Raw genomic sequence first — 21440 nt, 5'->3', positions numbered from 1 at the left:
TTTGCACTACTCTCTGAGATACTTAATAAACTTATCTAAAATATTAATCCTTTCAGTCTTTTTACATTCTCGTGGTTAATAATGTTCTAACTCAGGCAATATTAAAGATCTTCATTACGTCCCAGGGGCAGCAGAAGTGTGTGGTGGGTGTGGCTGTTAATGAGATTGTGGAGCTACCTTGAGTTATGATGGAAATTGTGGTTGTGGGTTTGCTTACATGACTCACTTGAGTTGTGGTGGTGTTTATGAATGTGACTCTGGTTTTAATGGTGTTCTTAGTTGTAGATGTAGCACACAGACACAGACACAGACGCAGAAACAGACACACACAAACACAAACACGCGCACACAAACACACACACACACACACACACACACACACACACACACACACACACACACACACACACACACACACACACACACACACGATGCGGGGCCAGGAGCTGTGATTCGACCCCTGCAACCACAAATAGGTGAGTACAAATAGGTGAGTACACACACACATTGGACACAATTCGATCCACTGTGAGTTACTTCAGGAGATCCACGGTGGAGATATTAACAGACCACTTTTACATATTACTGACCTTAGTTAATGAAGGTGAGGGCTAATAAAAGATGATCTTCAAACGTAATTCATGGGAAATGAAGATCGTGATTTAATTTATCCCTGAGTGTGTGTGCGTTTATGTGTGTGTGTGTGTGTGTACTCACCTAATTCACCTAATTGTGGTTGCAGGGGTCGAGACTCAGCTCCTGGCCCCTCCTCTTCACTGATTGCTACTAGGTCCTCTCTCTCTCTGCTTCCTGAGCTTTATCATACCTCTTCTTAAAACTATGTATGGTTCCTGCCTCCACTACTTCACTTGCTAGGCTATTCCACTTCCTGACGACTCTATGACTGAAGAAATACTTCGTAACGTCCATGTGACTCGTCTGAGTCTTCAGCTTCGAGCTGTGACCCCTTGTTCCTGTGTCCACTCTCTGGAACATCCTATCTCTGTCCACCTTGTCTATTCCCCGCAGTATCTTGTATGTCTTTATCATGTCTCCCCTGACCCTTCTGTCCTCCAGTGTCGTCAGTCCGATTTCCCTCAACCTTTCCTCGTACGACATTCCCCTGAGCTCTGGGACTAGCCTTGTTGCAAACCTTTGTACTTTCTCTATCTTCTTGACGTGCTTGACAGGTGTGGGTTCCAGACTGGTGCTGCATACTCCAGTATGGGCCTAACATACACAGTGTACAGTGTCTTGAGCGATTCCTTGTTAAGGTATCGGAACGCTATTCTCAGGTTTGCCAAGCGCCCGTATGCTGCAGCAGTTATTTGGTTGATGTGTGCCTCTGGTGACGTGCTCGGTGTTATGGTCATCCCGAGGTCTTTCTCCCTGAGTGAGGTCTGTAGTCTTTGTCCACCTAGCCTATACTCTGTCTGCGGTCTTCTTTGCCCCTCCCCAATCTTCATGACTTTGCATTTGGCAGGATTTAATTCAAGAAGCCAGTTTCTGGACCACATGTCCAGCCTGTCCAGGTCTCTTTGCAGTCCTGCCTCATCCTCATCCGATTTAATTCTTCTCATCAACTTCACATCATCTGCGAATAGGGACACTTCAGAGTCTATTCCTTCCATCATGTCGTTCGCATATATCAAAAATAGTACTGGCCCTAGAACTGACCCCTGTGGGACCCCGCTCGTCACAGGCGCCCACTGTGATACCTCTTCACGTACCATGACTCGTTGCTGCCTTCCTGTCAGGTATTCCCTGATCCATTGCAGTGCCCTCCCTGTTACATGCGCCAGATCCTCCAGCTTCTGCACTAATCTCTTATGGGGAACTGTGTCAAAGGCCTTCCTGCAGTCTAGGAAAACGAAATCAACCCACCCCTCTCTCTCATGTCTTACTTCTGTTACCTTGTCATAAAACTCCAGGAGGTTTGTGATACAAGATTTGTCTTCCATGAACCCATGCTGGTTTTCATTTATAGTCTTGTTCCGTTCCAGGTGTTCGACCACTCTCCTCCTGATTATCTTCTCCATGACTTTGCACACAATATATGTCAGAGACACAGGTCTGTAGTTTAGCGCCTCGTTTCTGTTTCCTTTCTTAAATATGGGGACTAAATTTGCTGCCTTCCATTTCTCAAGGGATGTGTTGAAGATTGTGGTTAGAGGCACGCACGGCATCTCTGCTCCTTCTCTAAGGACCCATGGGGAGATGTTGTCCGGTCCCATCGCCTTTGAAGTGTCAAGGTCACTTAAGAGCTTCTTCACCTCCTCCTCAGTTGTTCGTATGTCATCCAACACTTGTTGGTATATTCCCTCTTGGTGTTCCCTTCTGTGCTGTCTTCCCACAGCCCTTCCTGTCTCTACTGTAAAAACTTCCTTAAATCTCCTGTTCAGCTCCTCACATATCTCCTGATCATTTCTTGTGAGTTCTCCACCTTCTGTCCTTAATCTGATCACCTGGTCTTTGACTGTTGTCTTCCTGCTGATGTGGCTATACAACAGTTTCGGGTCAGTCTTGATTCTCGATGCTATGTCATTTTCATACTGTCGCTGGGCCTCCCTCCTTACCTGTGCATACTCATTCCTGGCTCTGCGACTGATCTCCCTATTTTCGTGTGTTCTCTGCCTTCTGTACTTTTTCCATTCTCTATTGCACTTTGTTTTTGCCTCCTTACACCGTCGGGTAAACCAGGGGCTCGTTCTGGTCTTCCCGTTGTTTCTGTTGCTCTTGGGAATAAACCTTTCCACTGCCTCCTTGCATTTTGTTGTTACATATTCCATCATTTCATTTACTGGCTTTCCTGCCAGTTCTCTGTCCCACGGGACCTCCTGCAGGAAGTTCCTCAACTCTATGTAGTCCCCTCTTTTATAGTCAGGCTTTTCCCATTCAACTCCTGTTACTCCTGTGTGTGTGTGTGTATGTGTGTGTGTGTGTGTGTGTGTGTGTGTGTGTGTGTGTGTGTGTGTGTGTGTGTGTGTACTCACCTAGTTGTACTCACCTAGTTGAGGTTGCGGGGGTCGAGTCCGAGCTCCTGGCCCCGCCTCTTCACTGATCGCCACTAGGTCACTCTCCCTGAGCCGTGAGCTTTATCGTACCTCTGCTTAAAGCTATGTATGGATCCTGCCTCCACTACATCGCTTCCCAAACTATTCCACTTACTGACTACTCTGTGGCTGAAGAAATACTTCCTAACATCCCTGTGATTCATCTGTGTCTTTAGCTTCCAACTGTGTCCCCTTGTTACTGTGTCCAATCTCTGGAACATCCTGTGTGTGTGCGTGTGTGTGTGTGTGTGTGTGTGTGTGTGCGTGTGTGTGTGTGTGTGTGTGTGTGTGTGTGTGTGTGTGTGTACTCACCTATTTGTTCTCACCTATTTGTGGTTGCAGGGGTCGAGTCTTAGCTCCTGGCCCCGCCTCTTCACCGGTTGCTACTGGGCCCTCTCTCTCCCCGCTCCATGAGCTTTATCAAACCTCGTCTTAAAACTGTGTATGGTTCCTGCCTCCACTACGTCATTTTCTAGGCTATTCCACTGCCTTACAACTCTATGACTGAAGAAATACTTCCTACTATCTCTCTGACTCATTTGTGTCTTCAACTTCCAATTGTGGCCTCTTGTTTCTGTGTCCCCTCCCTGGAACATCCTGTCTTTGTCCACCTTGTCTATTCCACGCAGTATTTTATATGTCGTTATCATGTCTCCGCTGACCCTCCTGTCCTCCAGTGTCGTCAGGCCGATTTTCCTTAATCTTTCTTCATAGGACATTCCCCTTAGCTCTGGAACTAACCTTGTCGCAAACCTTTGTACTTTCTCTAGTTTCTTGACGTGCTTTATCAAGTGCAGGTTCCAAACAGGTGCTGCATACTCCAGTATGGGCCTGACATACACGGTGTACAGTGTCTTGAATGATTCCTTACTAAGGTACCGGAATGCTGTTCTCAGGTTTGCCAGGCGCCCATATGCTGCAGCAGTTATCTGATTGATGTGTGCTTCCGGAGACATGCTCGGTGTTATACTCACCCCAAGATCTTTCTCCTTGAGTGAGGTTTGCAGTCTTTGGCCACCTAGCCTATACTCTGTCTGTGGTCTTCTGTGCCCTTCCCCTATCTTCATGACTTTGCATTTGGCAGGATTAAATTCGAGAAGCCATTTGCTGGACCAGGTGTCCAGTCTGTCCAGGTCTCTTTGAAGTCCTGCCTGGTCCTCATCAGATTTAATTCTCCTCATTAACTTCACATCATCTGCAAACAGGGACACTTCTGAGTCTAACCCTTCCATCATGTCGTTCACATATACCAAAAATAGCACTGGTCCTAGGACCGACCCCTGTGGGACCCCGCTCGTCACAGGTGCCCACTGTGATACATCATTACGTACCATGACTCGTTGTTGCCTCCCTGTCAGGTATTCTCTGATCCATTGCAGTGCCCTTCCTGTTATATGCGCCTGATGCTCTAGCTTCTGCACTAATCTCTTGTGAGGAACTGTGTCAAAGGCCTTCTTGCAGTCCAAGAAGATGCAATCAACCCACCCCTCTCTCTCGTGTCATACTTCTGTTATTTTATCATAAAACTCCAGAAGGTTTGTGACACAGGATTTCCCTTCCGTGAATCCGTGCTGGTTGGCATTTATACTCTTGTTCCGTTCCAGGTGCTCCACCACTCTCTTCCTGATAATCTTCTCCATAATTTTGCATACTATACACGTCAATGACACAGGTCTATAGTTTAGTGCCTCTTTTCTGTCTCCTTTTTAAAAAATGGGAACTACATTTGCCGTCTTCCATACCTCAGGTAGTTGCCCAGTTTCCAGGGACGTGTTGAAGATTGTGGTAAGTGGCACGCACAACATATCTGTGTGTGTGTGTGTGTGTGTGCTTGTGTGTGTGTGTGTGTGTACTCACCTAATTGTGGTTGCAGGGGTCGAGACTCAGCTCCTGGCCCCGCCTCTTCACTGATCGCTACTGGATCCTCTCTCTCTCTGCTTCCTGAGCTTTGTCATACCTCTTCTTAAAACTATGTATGGTTCCTGCCTCCACTACTTCACTTGCTAGGCTATTCCACTTGCTGACAACTCTATGACTGAAGAAATACTTCCTAACGTCCCTGTGACTCGTCTGAGTCTTCAGCTTCCAGTTGTGACCCCTTGTCCCTGTGTCCCCTCTCTGGAACATCCTATCTCTGTCCACCTTGTCTATTCCCCGCAGTATCTTGTATGTCGTTATCATGTCTCCCCTGACCCTTCTGTCCTCCAGTGTCGTCAGTCCGATTTCCCTTAACCTTTCCTCGTACGACATTCCCTTGAGCTCTGGGACTAGCCTTGTTGCAAACCTTTGTACTTTCTCTAACTTCTTGACGTGCTTGACCAGGTGTGGGTTCCAGACTGGTGCTGCATACTCCAGTATGGGCCTAACATACACAGTGTACAGTGTCTTGAACGATTCCTTATTAAGGTATCGGAACGCTATTCTCAGGTTTGCCAGGCGCCCGTATGCTGCAGCGGTTATTTGGTTGATGTGTGCCTCCGGTGATGTGCTCGGTGTTATGGTCACCCCAAGGTCTTTCTCCCTGAGTGAGGTCTGTAGTCTTTGTCCACCTAGCCTATACTCTGTCTGCGGTCTTCTTTGCCCCTCCCCAATCTTCATGACTTTGCATTTGGCTGGATTGAATTCGAGAAGCCAGTTACTGGACCACATGTCCAGCCTCTCCAGGTCTCTTTGCAGTCCTGCCTCATCCTCGTCCGATTTAATTCTTCTCATCAGCTTCACGTCATCTGCGAACAGGGACACTTCAGAGTCTATTCCTTCCATCATGTCGTTCACATATATCAAAAATAGCACTGGTCCTAGAACTGACCCCTGTGGGACCCCGCTCGTAACAGGCGCCCACTGTGATACCTCTTCACGTACCATGACTCGTTGCTGCCTCCCTGTCAGGTATTCCCTTATCCATTGCAGTGCCCTTCCTTTTACGTGTGCCTGATCCTCCAGCTTCTGCACTAATCTCTTGTGGGGAACTGTGTCAAAGGCCTTCCTGCAGTCTAGGAAAACGCAATCTACCCAACCCTCTCTCTCGTGTCTTACTTCTGTTACCTTGTCATAAAACTCCAGGAGGTTTGTGATACAAGATTTGCCTTCCATGAACCCATGCTGGTTTTCATTTATAATCTTGTTCCTTTCCAGGTGTTCGACCACTCTCCTCCTGATAATCTTCTCCATGACCTTGCACACGATACATGTCAGAGACACAGGTCTGTAGTTTAGTGCCTCGTTTCTGTTTCCTTTCTTAAATATGGGGACTACATTAGCTGTCTTCCATTTCTCAGGTAGTTGCCCAGTTTCAAGGGATGTGTTGAAGATTGTGGTTAGAGGCACACACAGCATCTCTGCTCCTTCTCTAAGGACCCATGGGGAGATGTTGTCCGGTCCCATCGCCTTTGAGGTGTCAAGGTCACTTAAGAGCTTCTTCACCTCCTCCTCAGTTGTTCGTATGTCATCCAACACTTGTTGGTATATTCCCTCTTGATGTTCCCTTCTGTTCTGTCTTCCCACAGCCCTTCCTGTCTCTACTGTAAAAACTTCCTTGAATCTCCTGTTCAGCTCCTCACATACCTCCTGATCATTTCTTGTGAGTTCTCCACCTTCTGTCCTTAATCTGATCACCTGGTCTTTGACTGTTGTCTTCCTCCTGATGTGGCTATACAACAGTTTCGGGTCAGTCTTGATTCTCGATGCTATGTCATTTTCATACTGTCGCTGGGCCTCCCTCCTTACCTGTGCGTACTCATTCCTGGCTCTGCGAGTGATCTCCCTATTTTCGTGTGTTCTCTGCCTTCTGTACTTTTTCCATTCTCTATTGCACTTTGTTTTTGCCTCCTTACACCGTCGGGTGAACCAGGGGCTTGTTCTGGTCTTCCCGTTGTTACTGTTGCCCTTGGGAATGAACCTTTCCACTGCCTCCTTGCATTTTGTTGCTACATATTCCATCATTTCATTTACTGGCTTTCCTGCCAGTTCTCTGTCCCACTGGACCTCCCGCAGGAAGTTCTTCAACCCTATGTAGTCCCCTCTTTTATAGTCAGGTTTTTCCCATTCTACTCCTGTTATTCTCTCCACTTGCAGCTCTACTATGTATTCAAAGCACAGAACCACGTGGTCGCTAGCTCCTAGGGGACTCTCATACTTGATGTCCTCAATGTCTGAGCTGCCCAGGGTGAACACAAGGTCCAATCTTGCTGGTTCACCCTCCCCTCTCACTCTGGTAGTGTCCTTAACATGTTGGTGCATGAGGTTTTCCAGCACCACGTCCAACATGCTGGCTCTCCATGTTTCGGGACCCCCATGTGTGTGTGTGTGTGTGTGTGTGTGTGTGTGTGTGTGTGTGTGTGTGTGTATGAGTGTCTGTGTCTGTGTCTGTGTCTGTGTGTCTTCCCTAAAGCATTCCACTGAACAACTACTCTATTTAAAAAGAAAAATTTTTCGACAATCCTGTCCACCATATTTTCCCTCAATTTGCAACTGTGTCCACTTGTTTTTCCTGTTGCAACTAAGAAATCTTCTTTATCCCCTTTTTCAAAGCCTTTAAAGATCTTATATATTGTTATCAAGTCTCCATGTGTTGTCATGTAGGGGGTATTGGAATGCTAGTGGGTAATTGGAGAATATGTGAGTAATTGGAGGGAGTAGACAGGAGAGTCTGAGTAGAGTAGGTAATGTGAGGTCACTGGTGACTACAACTTCACCTCTCATTGCTCTACCCACCACACTACTCACCCTCTCACTACTTGAAATAAAAAAATGAATGAGTAAATAACTGGGACAGTGAACATTACTAATCTACTCAAATACAGTTTATTATTAAATCGTTGTACAATAATATATTTGGGAACAGGAGAACATTATTGTGGTTTAGATAAATGGGGTGGTACACATAAGCAGTGAGACAGGGAATACAATCAACTTGACGAAAATGAATATAACTTACAATATGGTTCAGAGGACAGTTCATCACAGGAACTAAGCCACAGGTCCCAAGACCTACATAGCACGAGTACTGCGCTAAGCCAGTACTCTGCCCAATGCCTCCAACAGTCTCCTCCAGAGACTTCAGCAGCCTTCTCCCGAGCCCTGCACCCCAGCAGCAGCTCCTCTCGAAGTCTCTCTGCTCAGAGCTCTGCACCCAGGCCAGAGCTCCACACGAATCTCCTCTGCTCGGCTGTTCCTAGGGCTTATATGGTGGTCTAAGCACACCCCACAATTGGGTGTGCACACGTGGTGTTGATCTGACGCCGAGGTCTGACGCCGAGGTCTGACGCCGTCCAGAACAAAAGACCTCAGTCTTCAGCCGAAAAGGCGTGGCCGACAGACGTTTGCCAAGGCAAGGTGTGACCATATAATTGGTTAAATTAGGTCTCCCCAGAGACCTCACAAGCCCAGCTGAACTACATCACAATGTTTCCTTCTATTAGAAACCATAAGCATCTTTAATATTCTGAAGATCTCATCACAGCTCGTTCTGCGCAACTCTGGCAGCCATTTCATATCCCTTCTTCGAATATTTTTTTGCCTTATGTATGTGTTTATACAGGTGTTGCCCTACATAACTACTGCATATTACAATTTTGCTCTAATATAAGTTAAATACTGCTTTCCTAAAATTTCGCCATCCATATATTAGAAAGCTAATTTAATTTTCTAGTGTAGCATATGAGTTTCTCGCAATTTCGTTTATATGATTTTCCGATGTCAGTTTAATTTTAATAATTACTCTTTGATCTCATCTGTATGATATTTTCGATTTTTTTCATGTAGCCTAATTTCACTTTCTCCCATTTCCATTCCATGGTATTTATCTTCATTAAATTCCATCATTCATCTGTCAGTATCGTAAAGTTTTACAGTCGTTTTTGCTATTAATTTTGCATTATATTTTTGCTTCGTCTATACACATATTCATGTAATTTTCTTATTCCTTCTGGAAAATCATAAATATAAATTAGAGACATTATTGGGTACCCCGTAGCTCGGTTGGTAGCGCACCCAGTTCACACACACAAGTTCCGTGGTTCGATCCCCGGTACGGGTGGAAACATTAGGGCGTTTTTTCCTTAAGACACCTGCTGTCCATGCTCGCCTAGTATTAAGTAGGCATCTGGGTGTTAATCGACTGGTGTGGGTCGTACCCTGGGGAAAAAAATAATCTGATTTCCACGAAATGCTTTGAATAACAAAGGGCTTTCTATATAGTATGTCATTGATGTCAGCTATGGTCTGTATAAGTTGTATCATGTACTTGTAGAAATGAAATTATTATTATTATTATTATTATTATTATTATTATTATTATTATTATTATTATTATTATTATTATTATTATTATTATTAGTGACATTATCCCATGCAAACATTTTTTCCTCATAACTTTTTTGCATTTTCCTCTCAACTCTCATACATTTTAATAATTTACCTTTAATTCCTCCTATATTTTGCTGTTTGGACCAAAAATCCAATTGTTTGCGTCATTGTGTTATTATTTTCTAAGTGCTGACTCTGCCTTAATATTTTTCCAATAATTTTTATTTATACTTGCCAACTAAGCCAAAGGGTCTTCGCTGTTATCCTTTTTTCATTATAAGAACAATATTCGCCATCTTTCATGGGTTTGCTAATTTACTTTCTAGTGAAATCCTAAAATAATTCCAAGTGGAAAACGTAACTCATCTGTATATTATTTTAAGGTGCTGTTCAGTCTGGTCTGTCTAAGAGTTTTTTCTTATCAATGTGTAGTAACAACTTCTTAACATCTACTTTTCAATCTGGTCTGTCTAAGAGTTTTTTCTTATCAGTGTGTAGTAACAACTTCTTAACATCTACTTTAGTTACTTTACTATCCTCTAGTTCAGCTGTCGGTCTGGGATTAGAATTTCCTACCTGAGAAAAATCTTCTTTGGTCAGTGTTCTCTGAAACTTTCTATTCAGTTACTTACAAATTTACTCCACTATCTCAGTGATTATCCCATAATTTATTCTCTGTATTTTGTTTTTAACATTTAGTTAATTTTTTACAGACTTAAATAAAAAGGTTTGTTTTTACCATGCCCGTATCTACTATTTCCTTTTCAATTTTTTTCTTCCTCCTTCAGTTTCATATAAGTTTCATGACTGGTCTGCTTCCCAAATTGGTTCTAAGCCCTGTCTTTTTTTTCATAGCTCTCCATTACCTTCCATTAAACCATTCTATATCGTTCCATCTTTTATTTCAAATACACTGTTTAATTCAATTTTCATATACTAACTACAGAACTCTTGCCACAGATGATATATATCTGTCACTTTTAGTATATTGTTTCATTTACTAAAATACTGTTTTAATGCATTGTAATTCACTTTCGAATAATCTAATCATTCCTGTTTATGATATTTTATTCATCTCCTTAGTTATATTTCACTACGTATAAAATTTCCAATAGACGATCATTCTTTTCCAGTGGATTTAAGTAGGTTATGTTAAAAATTTCCTCCGATGTTTGAGTTAACACTAAACCTAATAATAATGGTGTGTTGCTGCCTCTCACTGTAGTCACTTCACGTACATTATATGCTGATGCATAAATAAAGCTTTAAATAAACTGTGGAAATCTATTGACCTTTAATTAAAGTTCCAACCTCACAGGCTAATCAACTTATTTGTTTACGGTTAAATCGTTCCAAGTACAATAACTTTTATCCTTTTTACACGATCACCTTTCATTAATAACTTTCCAATGATATTATGTATTATCAACATATTATATATTAGGTAATTTCAACATTTTCAGTACTTATGATTTTAATTTCCGTAACTTGAAGAGATTCTTATATCAATATTTCCAGTCTTCCTATGTTCTTTCCTAGTGTGTATCTTCACACTGAGTAATTTCTGGTAAATACAACCTCAGGAAAATATTGTTTTCCAGTCTAGTTTCAGTTAGACAAACCATATTAGATTTTTTTATTTATAATTTCCCCAAGTTTTAACTTTTAATAGATTACCCCAAGTATATTAGTGTATAAAATCTTCAGAAATATATTGCTTTCACTGCTGTCTTTTTCCCATTTGTTTTAATGTGATTTTCATCTATCCTGTGGAAGTCTTATTGAAAAACCATTTGATGGGTTTGTATGGCAGTTTCTCTATGAACAGAAACTGTTCCTTTTTTTCCTCACTTCTGTCCTCATTCAACCTCTCAGTATTTTTAATGATTTTTTTTATTTTCACTACCTTCCACTGAAAGAATTTGTTTAACATGTGTATAATTATAATTCTCCAATTCCTTGATATCATAAGCTTTTTCTTTTTTAATTTCTTCTTTTTGCTTCATCTGCGTAAATGTTATTTTCTGTGGCTTATGTCTATCTTTTTTATTTTTTTCTAATCTGGCTATATGTTGTTCTTGAAATATAAAGTCAGTGCATTTTGTGTTCTCTTTAATGTGTTGTGCTTCATCTCTGATTCTTTCTATTCGTGAGTTTATTTCCTTTTCATAACTGTCAAAAAAAAAAAAAACTCTTTTTTCTGTTATCAACAGTGTCCCTCAATATCTTAGTTATTTGCAAACTTTTTTTTTATTTCTTGACTGATATTGGCTCTAGCAGCGAGTTCTTTAGCTAACATCACCTGCTGTTTAATCTCTGTCTTTTCTCTAGTGAATTTTCCCAAATTATCTTCAGTCCTAGATTTATATTTTTTTCAGTCCTTTCCATTAATTCTCTAAACTTTAGTTGAAAATTTCAGAAATATCTTGTGCTAGCTACGCCTGCTGTTCTTATTTTGTCTTCTTCTCAGTGTTAAATACATAATTTTTTCTTTAGTTTTGTTCTCTACTAAAACTTTAATTTCCTTCTCAATTTTATTCTTACTCTTAAAACGTTCCTGAGCTGTAACCTCTCTCTTCTTCATTATCTCGCCTTGCTCATCTAATATATTATGCAGGTGCTGTAAGGAGGAATATAAAACTTCTATTGAATTTTTTTAAATTGCGTATTTTCCTTAATTTCTTTATTAATCCTTCTTGTCATACTTGATGTTAAATTATAGTGTGTGTGTGTGTGTGTGTGTGTGTGTGTGTGTGTGTGTGTGTGTGTGTGTGTGTGTGTGTGTGTGGGCACGTTATAGCTTGCCCACCTTGTGCTATCTCCTCCAGTCCTTCGAATGTTTTTTGAGCCTTGTAAACAAGATTTAAAGTTAGTTCATGGTCTTACTTTCATCACCTACCTTCATTATCACCACATTTCAATAAAAGTGTGATGATAATAATGTTAGTGGTCCACTGGTGATACAGCAGCTTCGGCGCTTGTTTGTCTTCAAGTCTATGTCCGTCCAAACCAAAATTTATCAGGACGAGGCGAAATATGTAGTCACTACACTTCAGACTTGATACCCATGTTCATCTAATAGTGGGTAGCATCCTGAAGGAAAAATAATAAAAATGCACATGTGCAAAATAACTTAAAAATGAAAGGGTTCAGAGCTGAATTTATGACTGATCCAACACAGTCATTGAATGAATTAATGTACCATTCTCGGTGACGATATGCCTGGTAATGCTATGTATCTAATAATAAAATAAAGCTCGCTTTCCCAACACTCTCTTTCTAATATTAATATTCCACATTTTTTTCCAAATTCTAAATAATTCGTACTATAAGATCAAAACACTAATATCACCTTCTGTTAATTATTATATAAAAATTTTTAGATTCTAGATTTCTAACGAAAGGTCAAGCATACTAGATCAAATGTCAAGCGCCAACCAGCAAGTGAGTAAACGTCTGCAGTAGCTGAATCACCGAAGTCCCTTGGCAATTATCAATGAGTCTGTGACTTATACACCACAAGGAACATTAGCAAATGAACAGAACGGATCACAGGGGGTTTTGAAAGTCCTCCTTATCTTTTAAATTAAGCCCTTTCTAAAACTTTCATATACGTTTAAAGATATATTTTTTTCATTTATGTTAATGTAAAAATTAATAATTTTGTACCAAAAGAACTTTAGAAAACTTACTTAGCCTTATTATAACAAGCGCAATTTACTTTAGCCTAATCCAACTAAATATATTTTAATAATAAACAAACTCAATGAAATATATTTTTTTTCGTTAGGTTCAGAAAGATTTTTGCGAAATTATTGCATACATAAATTTTCGCTTGCCTTACTCGGCAAGAAGAGCGTTGCTGTTTAAGCCAAAATCGCAAGTTTTACCTATTCCGCACGACACATATATGTAGAGCAACCACTGTGAAATTAATAGTGAACTTCCAAACGCTTGGAAGTTCACTAATCTTCTCACAGTGGTTGCTCTACATATATATGTCGTGCGGAATAGGTAAAACTTGCGATTTTGGCTTAAACAGCAACGCTCTTCTTGCCGAGTAAGGCAAGCGAAAATTTACGTATGCAATAATTTCGCAAAAATTATTCTGAACCCAACGAAAAAAAATATATTTCACTGTGTTTGTTTATTATTAAAATATTGTAAACTTATCTAATATATATCCCTGTTTACTGTGATCTTATTACACAAGCGTACACACAACCTCTCTTCCACGCCTGCTTCAGTGTCATATCTGTCTCTTCAGCAACCACTTCAACATTTATCTAATAAAGTTGTAAGCAAATATGAGGTGTGTCTATCAACATGTTTATGATAAAGACTTTGAAGACATGAGAGGTCTAATCGTAGCGGATACAGTGTAGAGATGAGTTGCACTGCGTGGTTCTCATCCTTATGCAGACGATGGAGACAAGATGCGTACAAACAATGTGTTGCATGTATCAAATGGCGTATTGCAGATACGTATAAAGACAAAGACGTACGTTGCAATACAAGGTTTTATTGAAACATCGTTTCGTCCTGTGTAGTGCTCTGCCAAGTTATACAGTTTACATTTAACCCTCATACAATCTACCTATTTACCACCTTGAGCTTATATCCGTGTTAACCTTAATCTATGTATAACTTGATTAAGCGCTACACGGAGCGAAACATTTGTTCAGAGACTTCTGTCGTTGTCTTCAAAACCTGAGAGCAAACCGGTGCCTTGCATAGTTCCACAGCCTCTTCTGCCACAAGTAAACAAAGACGCCTTAACTGTTGAAGCTTCTCGGCTTATATGATTACAGGGTTCATTCACTACATGATTCTTCATAGTCATTACTCTCGTTTTTTAACCTCCGGATATCAGTTTTATTGTTGGGGTCTATAACTCGTCTATTCATTTCTATCACGGCTCCGATAGTAACATTACGCTGCCTAGAGACCAATATCATTAATGTTTACTAAGAAATATGTAATACATTATTGCTTGCAGCAGGTTGATGTAAATGCAAGTTGGTAACTGATGTCCATGTAAATGCAAGTTAGTTGGTAACTGATGTCCATGTAAATGCAAGTTAGTTGGTAACTGATGTCTATGTAAATGCAAGTTGGTAACTGATGTCTATGTAAGTACAAGTTGGTAACTATTGTCGATGTAAATGCAAGTTGGTATCTGATATCTATGAAAATGCAAGTTGGTAACTGATGTGACTAAGCGCCGTGTGTCCTCTCGTATAACTAAATGGTATGAGTAGAATCATCTGCATAGACGTGGGCTTTGGGGATGACGTATAGTACTGCAGGTCATCAAAGTGAACTTTCCTTAACAGTTAACCAGGCTCACTTCATTCTGATACTGTGTCACATATTAAGGGACTTACGTTAAGAATTTCCTTCAAAAAATTGACAATAAAGATATTTACTCAGTAGGCGTAGAGTGGAGTCACAAATTTTACTGTAATATGTGTATGAATGATAGCTGATAATGGAACTAGGAAAAAATTTTTATTTTCCAATAACTGAAGACAGAAATCTTATCTTCATGATAACGTCGGAACTATTCTATAAGCCCAGAATACGAATAAGAAATTCTTAAAAATTAAAGACCATATAACAATAAACATTGAGCATCGTAAGTATTGTATTGCCTCACATGTAAAGGCATTTAATTAACAGAATTCGTAAACACGGGAATATTAAACTAACAAAACTTAAAATTAACAAACCACCATTTATTGCCATTAGGGCACACTCTCACACTCACGCTACACCTGACGTCGGGGTTATAGTTTAAGCTCGTGTTCAGTGAGACAACGACTTTCTCATCATGGAGAAGCTTCAGATGCTTCTCCACAATCCTGGTACTGGTTGAAATGAGAGTTCTCTCCGGCTGTTGTGCTTCTAGCGTCGTTTGAGGCTACCTGGCTGTCTTGTCAACGTTAAATATTTTTGTAGATGAGGTAAACTTGAGTTATTGCTCTTGTCACTCTTATTATTGTACTATTCAGGTTATTCTTGCCATTTAGCCACATATTTTGAATTTTATTTATTTCTGTTGGACTATCTAAGCTGAACTTAACCAATAGTCATCATTATGTTTCAAATTTTGTGTGAGTCTGACATAATTATTGAACTGCTACTTCCTGGTTTTATAGGGTTTATTCAGGTCAATGTCTTTTTAATCTCACTGTAAGTCTCAATCATCTGTACTCTCTTTAATTTAAGTTGAACATCAAAATGGTATAAAATACCGACAGGTTGTTAGGTAAGACACATATGCAACAGTTAGGTATCTTTATTCCGAAACGTTTCGCCTACACAGCAGGCTTCTTCAGTCGAGTACAGAAAAGTTGATAGAAGCAGAAGAGACGTGAAGACGATGTAATCAGTCCATCACCCTTAAAGTTTAGAGGTGGTCAGTCCCTCAGTCTGGAGAAGAGTATTGTTCCATAGTCTGAAACAATATGGAGTTGAAGTGACAGTATGGAGCCTTGTATACCACCAGGAGGTGAGATGTAGGCCACTAGTAGAGGTAAGAATGTAGTCGTTGGGAGGTCACGTCCCTCTCAAATCCAGCCATTCTCACTAGTTGAAGTTGTCCAAGTTATTTTTTGTTTTGTACCAAGATACCCTTGTGTTGCAGTGTCTGACATAGTCTTTGCAGAATGTCATTCATACAATGAAGAATGTTCTTTTATTTGTTTATTTATATATGTAGTATACTGTTTATGTACCACCAAGGTTGGGTGAGCCACAGAAAGGAATATTCACCGTCTCATTCAGTGACTGTCTTACGAAAACACATTCGAATAACCCTCTGAACTGAAGCATTAACACCTGGCATTCAGAATTCAGGCAGTGTACTTCCAAACTCCAGGACGAAGACTAGCTAACTTGTCTCCACTCAGATCAAACACTTTTACACACACCTGCTGGATGCTCACACCAATCACACCTGTAAAGTATACCATCATACTTATTATTCTGGAACTGTTAATATGCATACAAAACATGCTTCCTTTTTCTATTCTTGTAAAGGCATATTATATTATCTTATACACAACCCGCACCTAAGAGAAACTATATGACGACGTTGCGGTCCGACTTAGACCATATACAATTCATGTAGTTTCTTTCTCCTATGTGCCGGTTATTTGTGTATTGTTCCAGTCAGAGTATTGTGTCTTCGTGTTCTTTACATTATCTTAAGTGGTGTGTCAATTGCCAGTTTGCAAGTTGACAAAAAATACACTAAAAGTCATTCCTCTTCATATATCAGTCAACTTACACGTTTATACTGAATACATTGTAGACATGGGTTTCACCATGAATATTCTGTAAAATACGTAATATCATAGTTGACCATATATGAATAGCAGAAGTTTGAAGTTTTTGTGAGTGCCCGTCTGGCTCACTCTACCGTAAACGCATAGTATTTCGCCAGCTGTTGTGTCAACATTATAATTTCCAACAATAGCAAAGCATTAGTGAATTAAAGTCGAGTACAGGAGTTAGTGATATTAGTTTTGTTCATTTGTATTAGATTATATCTACCATATGTATGTTAAAGATTTGTTAAATTTTGATTAATTTTTAATGAGTTCATTTAAAATTTTTGACTATGTCATCGACACCATGCCTAACCCTTCTAGGGTAGGGTAGGTGCCTGAGCCCGAGCCTTTAGCTCATAAGACTGTCATTCCCATTAGATAGACCATAGCTTGTGGCTAGGCCTGGGGACAGTTGGTCCCTAAGATGAGGAGGTGCTTGTGCCTCCTCCCATGGGAGACTTAGGTCTCAGACATTCCCTAAAGAGGGAGCCAAGGCCGGGCCACCACTTGGACAAGGCCCGGGCCGGGAGAATACCGGCTAATCTTTAACTAACTAATTGACTATGTGATCGATACCATGCCTAACCCTTCTAGGGTAGGGTAGGTGCCTGAGCCCGAGCCTTTAGCTCATAAGACTGTCATTCCCATTAGCCCCCTTGGGGCGGGGATGGCAGACCAGAGAGGCCTAGCTTGTGGCTAGGCCTGGGGACAGTTGGTCCCAAAGATGAGGAGGTACTTGTGCCTCCTCCCATGGGAGACTTAGGTCTCAGACACTCCCTAAAGAGGGAGCCAAGGCCGGGCCACCACTTGGAAAAGGCCCGGGCCGGGAGAATACCGGCGAATCTTTAATAATAATAATAATAATTGACTATGTGTTTTCAGTTGTGTAAAAAGCAGGATTGTAGAGGTCAGAATGGATCTTTGTCTGACCCAGCTGGGCATTATTACGCCACTTGAAACAAATATTAGTCATTTTCAATTGTTTCATATAGTTGGTGTACATAGTACAAAATGGACTACTGATATCTTATCACTACTTAAAAATGGGTCATAACTAGTTTGAAATCTACATAAAAAAACAGTTCATTCTTCTAATCGATGCGAAAATGTGGATTCAATCTCAAAATTTGAGGTTGGTATTCAGCTAGGTATTCATGGAAGTGACTCTGAAAGTTTCGATATGTGAATACTAAGATACACATCCCTAATAACGTTATTATTTTTTATTATTATCACACTGGCCGATTCCCACCAAGGCAGGGTGGCCCGAAAAAAAAACTTTCACCATCATTCACTCCATCACTGTCTTGCCAGAAGGGTGCTTTACACTACAGTTTTTAAACTGCAACATTAACACCCCTCCTTCAGAGTGCAGGCACTGTACTTCCCATCTCCAGGACTCAAGTCCGGCCTGCCGGTTTCCCTGAACCCCTTCATAAATGTTACTTTGATCACACTCCAACAGCACGTCAAGTATTAAAAACCATTTGACTATTCACTCCTATCAAACACTCTCAAGAATGCCTGCTGGAGGTCCAAGCCTCTCGCACACAAAACCTCCTTTACCCCCTCCCTCCAACCTTTCCTAGGCCGACCCCTACCCCGCCTTCCTTCCACTACAGACCGATACACTCTTGAAGTCATTCTGTTTCGCTCCATTCTCTCTACATGTCCGAACCACCTCAACAACCCTTCTTCAGCCCTCTGGACAACAGTTTTGGTAATCCCGCACCTCCTCCTAACTTCCAAACTACGAATTCTCTGCATTATATTCGCACCACACATTGCCCTCAGACATGACATCTCCACTGCCTCCAGCGTTCTTCTCGCTGCAGCATTCATCACCCATGCTTCACACCCATATAAGAGTGTTGGTAAAACTATACTCTCATACATTCCCCTCTTTACCTCCAAGGACAAAGTTCTTTGTCTCCACAGACTCCTAAGTGCATCGCTCACCCTTTTCCCCTCATCAATTCTATGATTCACCTCATCTTTCATAGACCCATCCGCTGACACGTCCACTCCCAAATATCTAAATACATTCACCTCCTCCATACTCTCTCCCTCCAATCTGATATCCAATCTTTCATCACCTAATCTTTTTGTTATCCTCATAACCTTACTCTTTCCTGTATTCACTTTTAATTTTCTTCTTTTGCATACCCTACCAAATTCATCCACCAACCTCTGCAACTTCCTTTCAGAATCTCCCAAGAGCACAGTGTCATCAGCAAAGAGCAACTGTGACAACACCCACTTTGTGTGATCTATAAATATATTAAACAACCACTGTGACATCACACATCCTTGTCTAAGGCCTACTTTTACTGGGAAATAATCTCCCTCTTTCCTACATACTCTAACTTGAGCCTCACTGTCCTCGTAAAAACTCTTCACTGCTTTCAGTAACCTACCTCCTACACCATACACCTGCAACATCTGCCACATTGCCCCCCTATCCACCCTGTCATACGCCTTTTCCAAATCCATCAATGCCACTAAAACCTTTTTAGCCTTATCTAAATACTGTTCACTTATATGTTTCACTGTAAACACCTGGTCCACACACCCCCTACCTTTCCTGAAGCCTTCTTGTTCATCTGCTATCTTATTCTCCGTCTTACTCTTAATTCTTTCAATAATAACTCTACCATACACTTTACCAGGTATACTCAACAGACTTATCCCCCTCTAATTTTTGCACTCTCTTTTGTCCCCTTTGCCTTTATACAAAGGAACTATGCATGCTCTCTGCAAATCCCTAGGTACCTTACCCTCTTCCATACATTTATTAAATAATTGCACCAACCACTCCAAAACTATATCCCCACTTGCTTTTAACATTTATATCTTTATCCCATCAATCCCGGCTGCCTAACCCCTTTCATTTTACCTACTGCCTCACGAACTTCCCCCACACTCACAACTGGCTATTAACGTTAATGTACTGTAATGTATACATGTTTATGCCAAGATAATCATTTCTTACCTAGAGCAAAATTGGTGGTACGAGAAGAAAAAAATCAAATGGGTTGTAAGAAAAATCTTGTAATTTTGTAATGAAGCCATATTATTTACTTGTGAATGGGATGACGCCTACTCATTATTATGTCGGGGTATTCGAAAATATAATCAATTGAGAAATTGATTATATTTATTAGCACATACCCAAAAATTATAGTTTGCTCAATTATAAAATCTGCAAACATAAAATATAACCTAACTGAATAAAACAACAAGAAAATACAATATAAAGTGGAAATGAATTAAAGCAAAGAGTCACAAAACATTAATACATTTCTGCACTAGGAGAAAACACCATAAGTGTCCGGGGCCCAAGAATGTTGAACAGCCTTCCACCAGCCATAAGGGGAATTACCAATAGGCCTCTGGCTGCCTTCAGGATGGAGCTGGACATATACTTAAAGTCGGTGCCGGATCAGCCGGGCTGTGGTTCGTACGTTGAACTACGTGCGGCCAGCAGTAACAGCCTGGTTGATCAGGTCCTGATCCACAGGGAGGCCTGGTCGTGAACCGGGCCGCGGGGACGTTTGATCCCCGGAATACTGTCCAGATATACTCCAGGTACGTTCCTCCACCAAGATGTATTCAGCTGCCCATGGTACTGTAGTCTGGTTCTGATAGTTACATTAGCTGCAGCTAATGTAACTAGGCAAGTGAAATTTTGTGTATGCAATAGTTTCGCAAAAATCATTCTGAACGTAGCAAAGAAAATATATTTTACTGTGTTTGTTTATTATTAAAATATTGTAAACTTTTCTAAAATATATTTATTTGGATTAGGCTAAATTAAATTGCGCTTGTCATAATAAAGTTAGGTAAGTTTTCTAAGGTTCATTTGGTACCAAATCATTAATTTTTATATTAACATAATTGAAAAAATATGTCTTTTAATGTATAAAAGAAAACTTTAGAAAGGACTTAATTTTCAATGAGTTCGTGCTAATTCATGTACATATATATATATATATATATATATATATATATATATATATATATATATATATATCTAAAACAATTCTTTGGTCTCCAGGGGGTAAATAAGTGAAACGAGCTAGATGAGGAAGTCGTGAAGGCAAACTCAGTACACAGTTTCAAGAGAAAGTATGATAGGGCTCACGAGGCCAGGAATTAATAATACTAGCTGTTGAGAAATGGTTTACCAGCTAAGGCTAAACATTAAATATAGGGAATACTTAGCTGATAAGACAGCTGTCGTCCACACAGCCGCCCCTGCAGACAAGGTCTTGAGAAGCTGTCTCATCCACTTCACAACGGGCTGTAATAAAGTATATTAGGTTAGATTATAAATTACCCCTAGGGAGTGTTATGTCAGCATATATCAGACACTGATGGCTGATGACACTTACTTGTGTGGACTCAAAGGTCCACTTATCACCGGGGTTTATAAGTGACTAACTCGTAACTTATACTCAACTGTGCAGTCAATAGTAGTACAACACGAGTTAGAACACTTTCCTGGGTATATGTATCTGACCCATAATTACGCCCGGATATCTGATGTGTTGATTGAAGAATAGTGTTCTTTGAAGAATGTCGCACTACACTCTGTTGGATCGCAACACTTGTTGTTATACTGTTCATCAATAATTGTTCACACCATATCACTAAAGAAGCTGATCACTTCTCTGTAAGTGTTTATCATGTTTTGTGAGACACTTTGTTCACACTAACACATGGATCAGTGTTCTTTGTTGGT

General features: G+C 40.6%; 1 long non-coding RNA gene across 1 annotated transcript in view; it reads left to right on the top strand.

Annotated features, from left to right (window-relative positions):
• Positions 1 to 15182: 15182 nt before the first annotated feature.
• LOC128695581 (uncharacterized) overlaps positions 15183 to 21440 on the top strand; it is a 7424-nt gene continuing 1166 nt past the window's right edge. Inside the window, exons 1-2 of the long non-coding RNA XR_008408041.2 lie at positions 15183 to 15325; positions 20009 to 20284. This is a non-coding gene — a long non-coding RNA (uncharacterized lncRNA). The remainder of the gene's footprint in view (positions 15326 to 20008; positions 20285 to 21440) is intronic.

The sequence above is a fragment of the Cherax quadricarinatus genome, chromosome 2 (genome assembly GCF_038502225.1).
Source record: "Cherax quadricarinatus isolate ZL_2023a chromosome 2, ASM3850222v1, whole genome shotgun sequence".
In the NCBI taxonomy this organism is placed as follows: Eukaryota; Metazoa; Arthropoda; class Malacostraca; order Decapoda; family Parastacidae; genus Cherax; species Cherax quadricarinatus.
The sequence above is the reverse complement of the archived record's forward strand: the minus strand, read 5'-3'. Positions and strand labels throughout refer to the sequence as shown.